Source organism: Mus caroli, chromosome 9 (genome assembly GCF_900094665.2).
Source record: "Mus caroli chromosome 9, CAROLI_EIJ_v1.1, whole genome shotgun sequence".
Classification (NCBI taxonomy): Eukaryota; Metazoa; Chordata; class Mammalia; order Rodentia; family Muridae; genus Mus; species Mus caroli.
In genome coordinates, this window is record NC_034578.1 from 40,028,663 (window position 1) to 40,036,744 (window position 8,082).

At 47.2% G+C, this 8,082-nt stretch overlaps 1 protein-coding gene across 1 annotated transcript in view; it reads right to left on the reverse strand.

Annotated features, from left to right (window-relative positions):
- Pou2f3 (POU class 2 homeobox 3) overlaps positions 1–8,082 on the reverse strand; it is an 81,912-nt gene that overhangs the window by 23,835 nt on the left and 49,995 nt on the right. The gene's annotated exons all lie outside the window — the stretch shown is intronic.

Here is an 8,082-nt window from a genome sequence, read left to right on the forward strand (position 1 = left end):
AAAGGAAAGGAAAGGAAAGGAAAGGAAAGGAAAGGAAAGGAAAGGAAAGGAAAGGAAAGGAAAGGAAAGGAAAGGAAAGGAAAGGAAAGGAAAGGAAAGAGAAAAAAATAAAGAAAACTTAGGCTTGCTCATACTTTTGCTATGATGACCTTTAGCAAGTAAAGCTCTTGCCACCAAGCCTGATGACCTGACCTCCATATGTGTGCTACAACACATGTCTACACACACACACACACACACACACACACATGAATGAATGAATGAATGAATGAATGAAGAGAAATAAGTATAATTTTAAATTCTGTAATGAGAAAGCTGAGCCAGGAACTCCAGTATATTCTTGTGATGTCAGTGCTTAGGAGGCTGAGACCAGAGGACTGCTATAAGTTCAAGGCCAGCCTGGGATGCATGGTGAGTTTCAGGGCTAGTGAAAATTCATGCCTTAGGAAGATATCACAAAAGTCTGTCCTCTCCTTATAAAGCCACAATGACAAAATCTGAATCCACCAAAGTATGCTCCGGGGAAACAGTGGGTTTAACGACAGGCTTCCTTATGGAGCAGGTGCAGGGGCACGGGCACATACAGGAGCATGGGGGACCTCAGAGCAGCCATCCTAGAGTCTTCTTTCAGCATCGATGATGGCTTTCCCATGGCTGCATAGAATACCCACTCCAGTTAATATCTGTGGTACACACACACACACACACACACACACACACACAGAGATCAGAATCACATACGACTGGCGGGAAGGAACAGAGAGGATGCTATGAACCTCAGATAAGCCTCTGACAGCCCTCCTCATCCTCCCAGGTGGGGATTTCATCAGTCAACAGGCCTGATCTGGTGGCTGCGGGTGGGGTGGGGGGATCTCTTACAAACAGTCTCAGCTGCTCTGATGACAATAATGGCTATTGTGATTGAAGGATAGCTTGGAGGATAACATGACCCTGTCACAAACAAACAAAAGCAAAGCATACAAAAACCCAAACCACTGAAAATACTCTTCAGTGGCTAGTCTGATCAGGGTGACCATGCACTCTGATCACAGCCATTGGGAAGGTGAGGTAGGGGGATCATATCTGAACTCAGCCTGGGCTGCACACAAAACCAACCAACCAACCAACCAGACGAAAGAACGCTTACTAGGATAAATGTTTGTAGATCCTTTGCTTTTCTACTACACTGGGCTATCAGAATTTCCTTTCTGAGGTGACTGTGTGTCTAAATAGTATCTTTAAAACTCTCTAAATGTATGGATTGCCATCAAGGAAGCTTGCCAGCCTGGAAACTGCCTGTCAGGGGACTCTGTCCATTCATCTCTTTCTCTGTCCATTCATCTCTTTTGTCTACCTTCTTAGCGCTAAGCTACATCTGCTGAAGCCCTCTGGGTCAGCATGATTTTGGCGACAGGGTGGCAGTCTCTCTACAAGCAGAGGAATGCCTTCCTTACAAGAGCCTGAGGGACCCTTGGTGGTTTCCAGTTCTTCCATCTCTACCACCCTTTCACGAAGCACACAAGAACCGCCCACTTCTGGGTTTCCCAGGAATACCTAGGGAAGACAAGAAGTGCTGCCTGTGCCCATCCCTCTCCTATGCCAGAACAACTGTTCTTTCACAAAAACTTAGGAAGTCCACAGGGAGGGGAGCCAAGTGACTTTGAAAGCATACAATATATCAAGGAATACAGTGTCCACACCACCCCTTAAGAAAGACTTTGGGGGCTGGAGAGATGGCTCAGCAGTTAAGAGCACTGGCTGCTCTTCCAGAGGTCCTGAGTTCAAATCCCAGAAACCACGTAGTGGCTCACAACCATCTGTAATGGGATCTGATGCCCTCTTCTGGTGTGTCTGAAGACAGCTAAAGTGTACTCATATAAATAAATAAATAAATAAATAAATAAATAAATAAATAAGAGAGAGAGAGAGAGAGAGAGAGAGAGACTTTGGTGGGACCTTCTGAAATAGACCAGCTGATGAGCTGAGGGCTGGTTGTTTTCTGAACCATGAAGACTCTGGCATAAACCATTGTCTTGGTCTATACAGGGAATATCACTGGTAACTTGGAATCCTTCCTGTTTGGTATTTGCCTGACCCAAGCAAAAGAGTTGAGAGTATGAGCTAGACAAGGTGGTGCATGCTGCTGCTAGAGGACCAGGCAGGAAGGAAGGTCTCCAGTATATGGACTGCCTGGGCCACATTGGGGAGACCTGCTCCCCAAAAACAAACCACAAAGCTAGATAAACAAACAAACAAGCAAACTGAGATTAACATCTGAACCTGTGCTGAATCCCTGTGGAAAATGAACGTTGATCACCAGGGAAGGGATTCTCATTGGCGAAAGGAAGGAGCTAAATAGTGGGAACCTGAAGAATATTAATTGATTAAAAGACAACAATGGGGTTGGAGGGATAAGTCATTGATTAGCAGCATTTGCTGTTCTTCCTGATAACCAGGACCCACATCAGGTGGCTCACAACAGCCTGCAACTCCAGCTACAGGGGACTCAATGCCTTCCTCTGACCTACAAGATCTGATGAGGCAGTTAGGAAAACACAGGACAGTGAGCAAGGCGGACCCCGTTTCTCATCCTAACTCAGTCTCTAACTTTCCATGTGATTTTGATGGATAGGCCACCTGTTAGGTGTTCTTATGTGGTTCTTATCCCTCTGGCTCTAAAGCAGAAAAAGCCAACTCTAGTCGCATGCACAGATGGTAGATGTGGTAGGCCAGTGACTACCAAGAGATTCCCCCAGAGAAGCCATGGACAGATGGATTGGTAAGAGGCTGGCTTTCCCAGCATACTTTGCAAGTCACTGCCCACACACAGAGAGATCATTCTAGAAGCTTGAAGCAAAACGAAGTAAGGAAAAGAAATGGTAGCACTAATGGTAACAGAGAGAACTCTAAGAATTCAAAAGACACAGCAGATGGGTTGGTCTCTAGAGTTCCCTCCCTAGGCCCCCTTAGCTCTGCCCATCTGTCTCAGGAATGCTGATACCTGGCTTCAGTCCACAACCCTTAGAGTCTAAACAACCTAGATTCCACTGAGACACTTGTTAGCAGGTTTTAAAAAACTAGATAATCAATGGCTTCCTCTTCCAAAACCACCTCCACCAAAACAAATCTGCTCCAAAAGCCATTTTGACCATCTTTCTGCCATACCTCTGGGTTCTTGGCTTTCTGCTCTTTTTCTGCCCTCAGGCATCCCCATCCTAGAGAGGCTCAGGGAGGCAGGAGGGAAGGAGAGGGACAGAGGAGAGCATGCGAACATGGAGGTTGGGGAGAAATCACACTGGTAGAACCATCCCAAGCAGCCTGGCATAGTTCCAGCTCCAAGGCAAGTGTTGGGTTCCTTTCCAGGCTCATTATGCTCCACGGAGAGAGATAAGGGGGTGTAGCTATGACAGAGCTCGGAAGCATGCGCTCTGCCTCCAACCTGGGTGCTATCTGTTAGGATCGCTGCCAGGTCTTCCTGCCGTGCTGAAGTTCAGAAACCAGTACCACCATAAAAGAAAATGCACCCTTTCATCTGCCTCAAAGATCGATGCCCCGACACTCTTCTGGAGGGGGCCACACCCACCCCCCCCAGTTCAGCAAATGGAATGCCTGATAGTAGAGACCTCCTTAAGGTGCAGGCTGGAGCGTCTTGGTAACTTATGTTTCTCTTCGGAGATTAATTTGTCTCGTTTTCCACTCATCAGTCTTTTTATTCATTCATTTTCTCACAATTCCCTTCCCCCTCCCCCAACCCCTTGGGTAAGAAGTGCTGAGAGTAACCCCCAAAGAAGGCAGCCTGAACAAAGAAAAAGACGCAGGAGGCCAGGTGATGGTGTGCAAGACTTTAGTCCCAGTAGGGAGGCAGAGACAGTCATGACGGCCTGGTCTCCAGGAGAGCCAGGGCTACACTGAGAAACCCTGTCCTGAAAAACAAACAAAGAAACAAACAAAAACAGGAACACTTCTTCCAGAGCCTCAGCTTGTGGGCCAAGATGTCCCTTGGTTTAAAAAAACAAAAACAAGCATTGCAGGGCACAGGAAGAAGGTGCACTCCAATGTACTGCCTCCAGCGTGGTTTTTGGGACACTCTCAGGTGCTGAGAAAGCTACGAAATTAAGAAATAAAGCCCTCACTAATCCAAAAAAAAAAAAAAAAAAAAACCCCCCCAAAACAAAAAAAAAAAAAAAAAAAAAAATCCCTTTTCACAGCTGTCGAGTGGAAAAGGCTGGAACCTTTCCAAGCAACTGGGTGTTGGCTGTGGGTCTGCGAGATGAGATAGAGAAACCTGTGCCGGGTCCCGTTGACTTCTGAGAACCGCAGGCAAATTGGACGAAAACCCAGTTTCCCCCTCATACTTGTGAAAACATAACTGAACCCACAGCCTGCTTAGCACCGTGAAGATGGTCTTCAAGGCCTTGTTGACAGTTCCTGTCACCTGAGTGGAAAGGCCTCTCTCTGCGCTCAAGCTGGGATGGCTAATCGCCGGGGACAGGGGCCATAGTACGCACTTGCCCTGGTGCAGGCACAGAACATCTCATCTACCTAGCAGATGGTTTGATGGTGTAGGCTCTCCTCCACCCACGGCTCTGTGCAAAGATATTGTAATGAGTCTTGGGCAGTGACCAGAGAGGTAAAGAGCTATTGTGAGTGATTATCTTTTCTAATCCAAGTGAACTCCCTGACTTTACTATTTTGGAAGGCAGTAGTCTTTTTCTAGAAGGTGCCCTCCTAAGGAGCTAGAAGCCCCTTCCTGCCCTCATTGGTGTCTTCCTTGGCCTGGAGAACGTGGAGACTTCTCACCCACAGAAACCAGGAGAGCTTCAGATGTGGATACAAAGATACAAAGCCAGACACCCCCAAATCTCAAGGCCGTGCTCGCTTGACCCTGCTTATCACCCCTTCTATTAGAAAACATTAGAAATAGAAACATCCCAGAAGTAGTAGATCAGGAGAGATGGGCAAAGTGGTGCTTGTGCCTTGTGCCTCCTCCTCAGTTGGACAGGTGCATGGTGGGGCTGGGGTCCTTCTCTTTAGCTCCTCGACACAGGACACAGTCACATGACCCTCTCTGGGGGGGAAAACAGTCCAGCACTAATGACTCCATCACTGGCGAGGAGAAGGATCAAAGCTGTTGTTCTGGTTGCATAACTCGTTTGTGGAAAGTGTTTCATAAAACATTTCACAAGAAGGCGCGTTTCAAAGCAGAACAACTCCCAACCTGCCTTCAATTACAGGCAAGGTGGTGCTTCTCTCTCTCTCTCTCTCTCTCTCTCTCTCTCTCTCTCTCTCTCTCTCTTTCTCTCCTCCTCCTATGTTTCTCCTGAGCAGTGAGGCAGAGTTCTATAGCTTATCTATTAAGAGCTGGCAAAGGTGCATCTCAAGAAAACAATCTAAAAATATATTCCAAGTAAAGGCATAGGGCAGGCAGGTAACACATCTCCAGTGAATAGGGTTTAAAGCACCCCATTCAGGTGGGTTGAGGTTGAGCTTTAGTAACCCCTCTATTTTTTTTTTTTTTTATGTTACTGGGACTGAACCACAAACACTCCATGAAAATGTTCTAGCATGAACCATACCCTCAACAAGGCTGATTCTACTGGGAAGACCTTTTCACTCCAGAGTTCCTGGCTTCTCCCTCAGAATCTAAGTCTCCTGTCCACTTAGACACCTCCGGGAAGTACATGCAGAAACAGCCTTATCCAGTCCTTGGTCTCACCTACAACAGACTGGCTTGATCGCGCCGCTTCTTCTCTTGTGCAAATGGGGGTCAACTATCTGAGAAAATCAAGCTTCTACACAACAAAGCAATGGACAAGTGTGGTCAATGATTCTTCATTTCTGTTTTTGATTGCTGTTTGAAGTCAGTGTCTCACATATCCCCAGGATGACCTCAAACTAGGTAGGTAATGGAGGATGGCTTTGAATTTCTGATTCTCCTACTTGTGCCTCCTAAGTGCTGGAGTTGCAAGTGTGGACCACCTTGTCAAATGTATGTGGTGGCCGGGCAGTGGTGGCGCACGCCTTTAATCCCAGCACTTGGGAGGCAGAGGCAGGCGGATTTCTGAGTTCGAGGCCAGCCTGGTCTACAGAGTGAGTTCCAGGACAGCCAGGGCTACACAGAGAAACCCTGTCTTGAAAAATCAAAAAAACAAAAACCACACAAATATATGTGGTGTTCGGGATGGCACTCAGGGATTCCTGACTGCTAAGCAAACACTCTATCAACCAAGTGAGAGCCTCATCCTCTGCCCTAGAACCTCGGATGAACAGATGTGGCATCCCATGTTCTACCCCCCTCCCCTCTCCCATCCTCCATCACCATCATCATCATCACCACCACCACCAAGTAGCTTTCGGATAGGAGACTCTGGTGTTTCCTGATTGTCCTGCCTGCATCTCCTCAAGAAAGGCAAGAGACTTTTCTTTCATGTTCCTGAATCTTTGGCAGCAGGACACAGGAAGGACCCTGCAGTGCTGGTGCTAAACGGAATGGGGGCTGTGCCCTCAGAGAAGCCCTGTTCTAGCTGGTGTTTCTTGTGGTCCAGGACATGGACAACTGTGAGCAGGGTGCTGCTGTATAGCCAACTGGGACACCACTGTCGGAAACTGTATCCATGGATGCTGTCCCTGGTTTTCTGATCCTCTTTTCGCTAGTGTCTCCTGGTTCTCTTAGTATAGATAGACCCTGATAGACCAGAGGGCAGTGGCTGCTCCACATCTTTAGTCAAGGAGAAGTACCACAGGGGGCTTTTGGAAGTCTCTGGAGTCTAGAGGGCTGTTTGCCCCTAGATGAGGCAAGAGGTGAGCTGGCGGGAATAGATGAACACAATACTATGAGAACTATTTCTTAGCTCCGTGGGACTTCCTAGGAGAGTCAGTGTAGAGAGTGCAGCATGTCGTCACGGTGCCCAGGCTGCTTATCATGGAAGGAATTCGCTGTTCCAATCAGAACTGGGAAGATGGGAAACAAGTGCAGTGACCACTCCTGGCTGGGCTTCCAGCATCTACTACTAAGTTCTTCCTCTCAATCTTCCTTCTCCCTTTTAAGACAAGATCTCTTTATGTAGATCAGGCTAACCTGGAATTTGAAGCAATTGTCCTGCCGAGGCCTTCCAGGTGCATAAGCAACCACAAGCAGCTTTTTGCTTTCATTTTTCTTCTCTTCTTCTCTCCTTTGCTCCCTTCCTTCCTCTTGATACAGGGTCTCATTATGTAGCTCAGGCTACCTCTAACTCAGTCCTGCTGCCTCAGTCTCTGCAGTGCTAGGATTACAGGTGTAAACCACCTCCAGCCTCCATGTTTATTCAGACCAAGATTATTCCTCCATAAAAGAAGGGAAAGATGCTAGATGTAAACTACTTAAGAAGTTTATCACATGTAAAAGAGAGCAAGAGTAGGCTTGCAAGGGTGTTTTCGTTATTACTGGACCCATTTAACAAATGAAAAGACTGAGGCTTGGTGCCCTTAAAAAACTTGTTTAAAGTCACATCGCAGGCAGATAATGGCGTTGCAACTTCAGCCCAAGCCTGTCTGACTCCGAAGCCCTTCTCCATAATCCTGACTCACTGTGTGTGATGGAGTCACTGGGTCACAGACTCTTTAAGACATAGGGGTGCAGTGTACCAGGTGCATGGAGGGTATTTGGGAAGTATGGCTTCTCTTCCTTCTTCATCAGAGCTGGAAGGACAAGCTGGAAGGACAAGCTGGAAGGACAAGCTGGAAGGGTTTACTTTACAGATAGAACTCCAGACAGTAGAAGTGACCTGCTATGAGAAGTGCTCTGTGGCTCTGCTGCCTATATTTCTGCCATTCATACTGCTGCCTCACTTGGCTCCAATAATAACTGAAAGGAGCCTGACTCAGCTCTGTTGCCCTGCTGAGATTTAGCATCAAGAAAAGACCCGACTGAGTTCTGGATTAGAACTCAGGGTGAGGTTCAGCACAGATGAGAGGACGAGCGGTCTGCATCCTTGACTCTCGTATACACATTTAAGCTTTTGGAGCATAGTATTTATTTTTCCCTCTTGCATTATGAGGAGGAAATGAAGAAGGAGGAGGGGGGAGATGAAGAAGAAGAAGGAG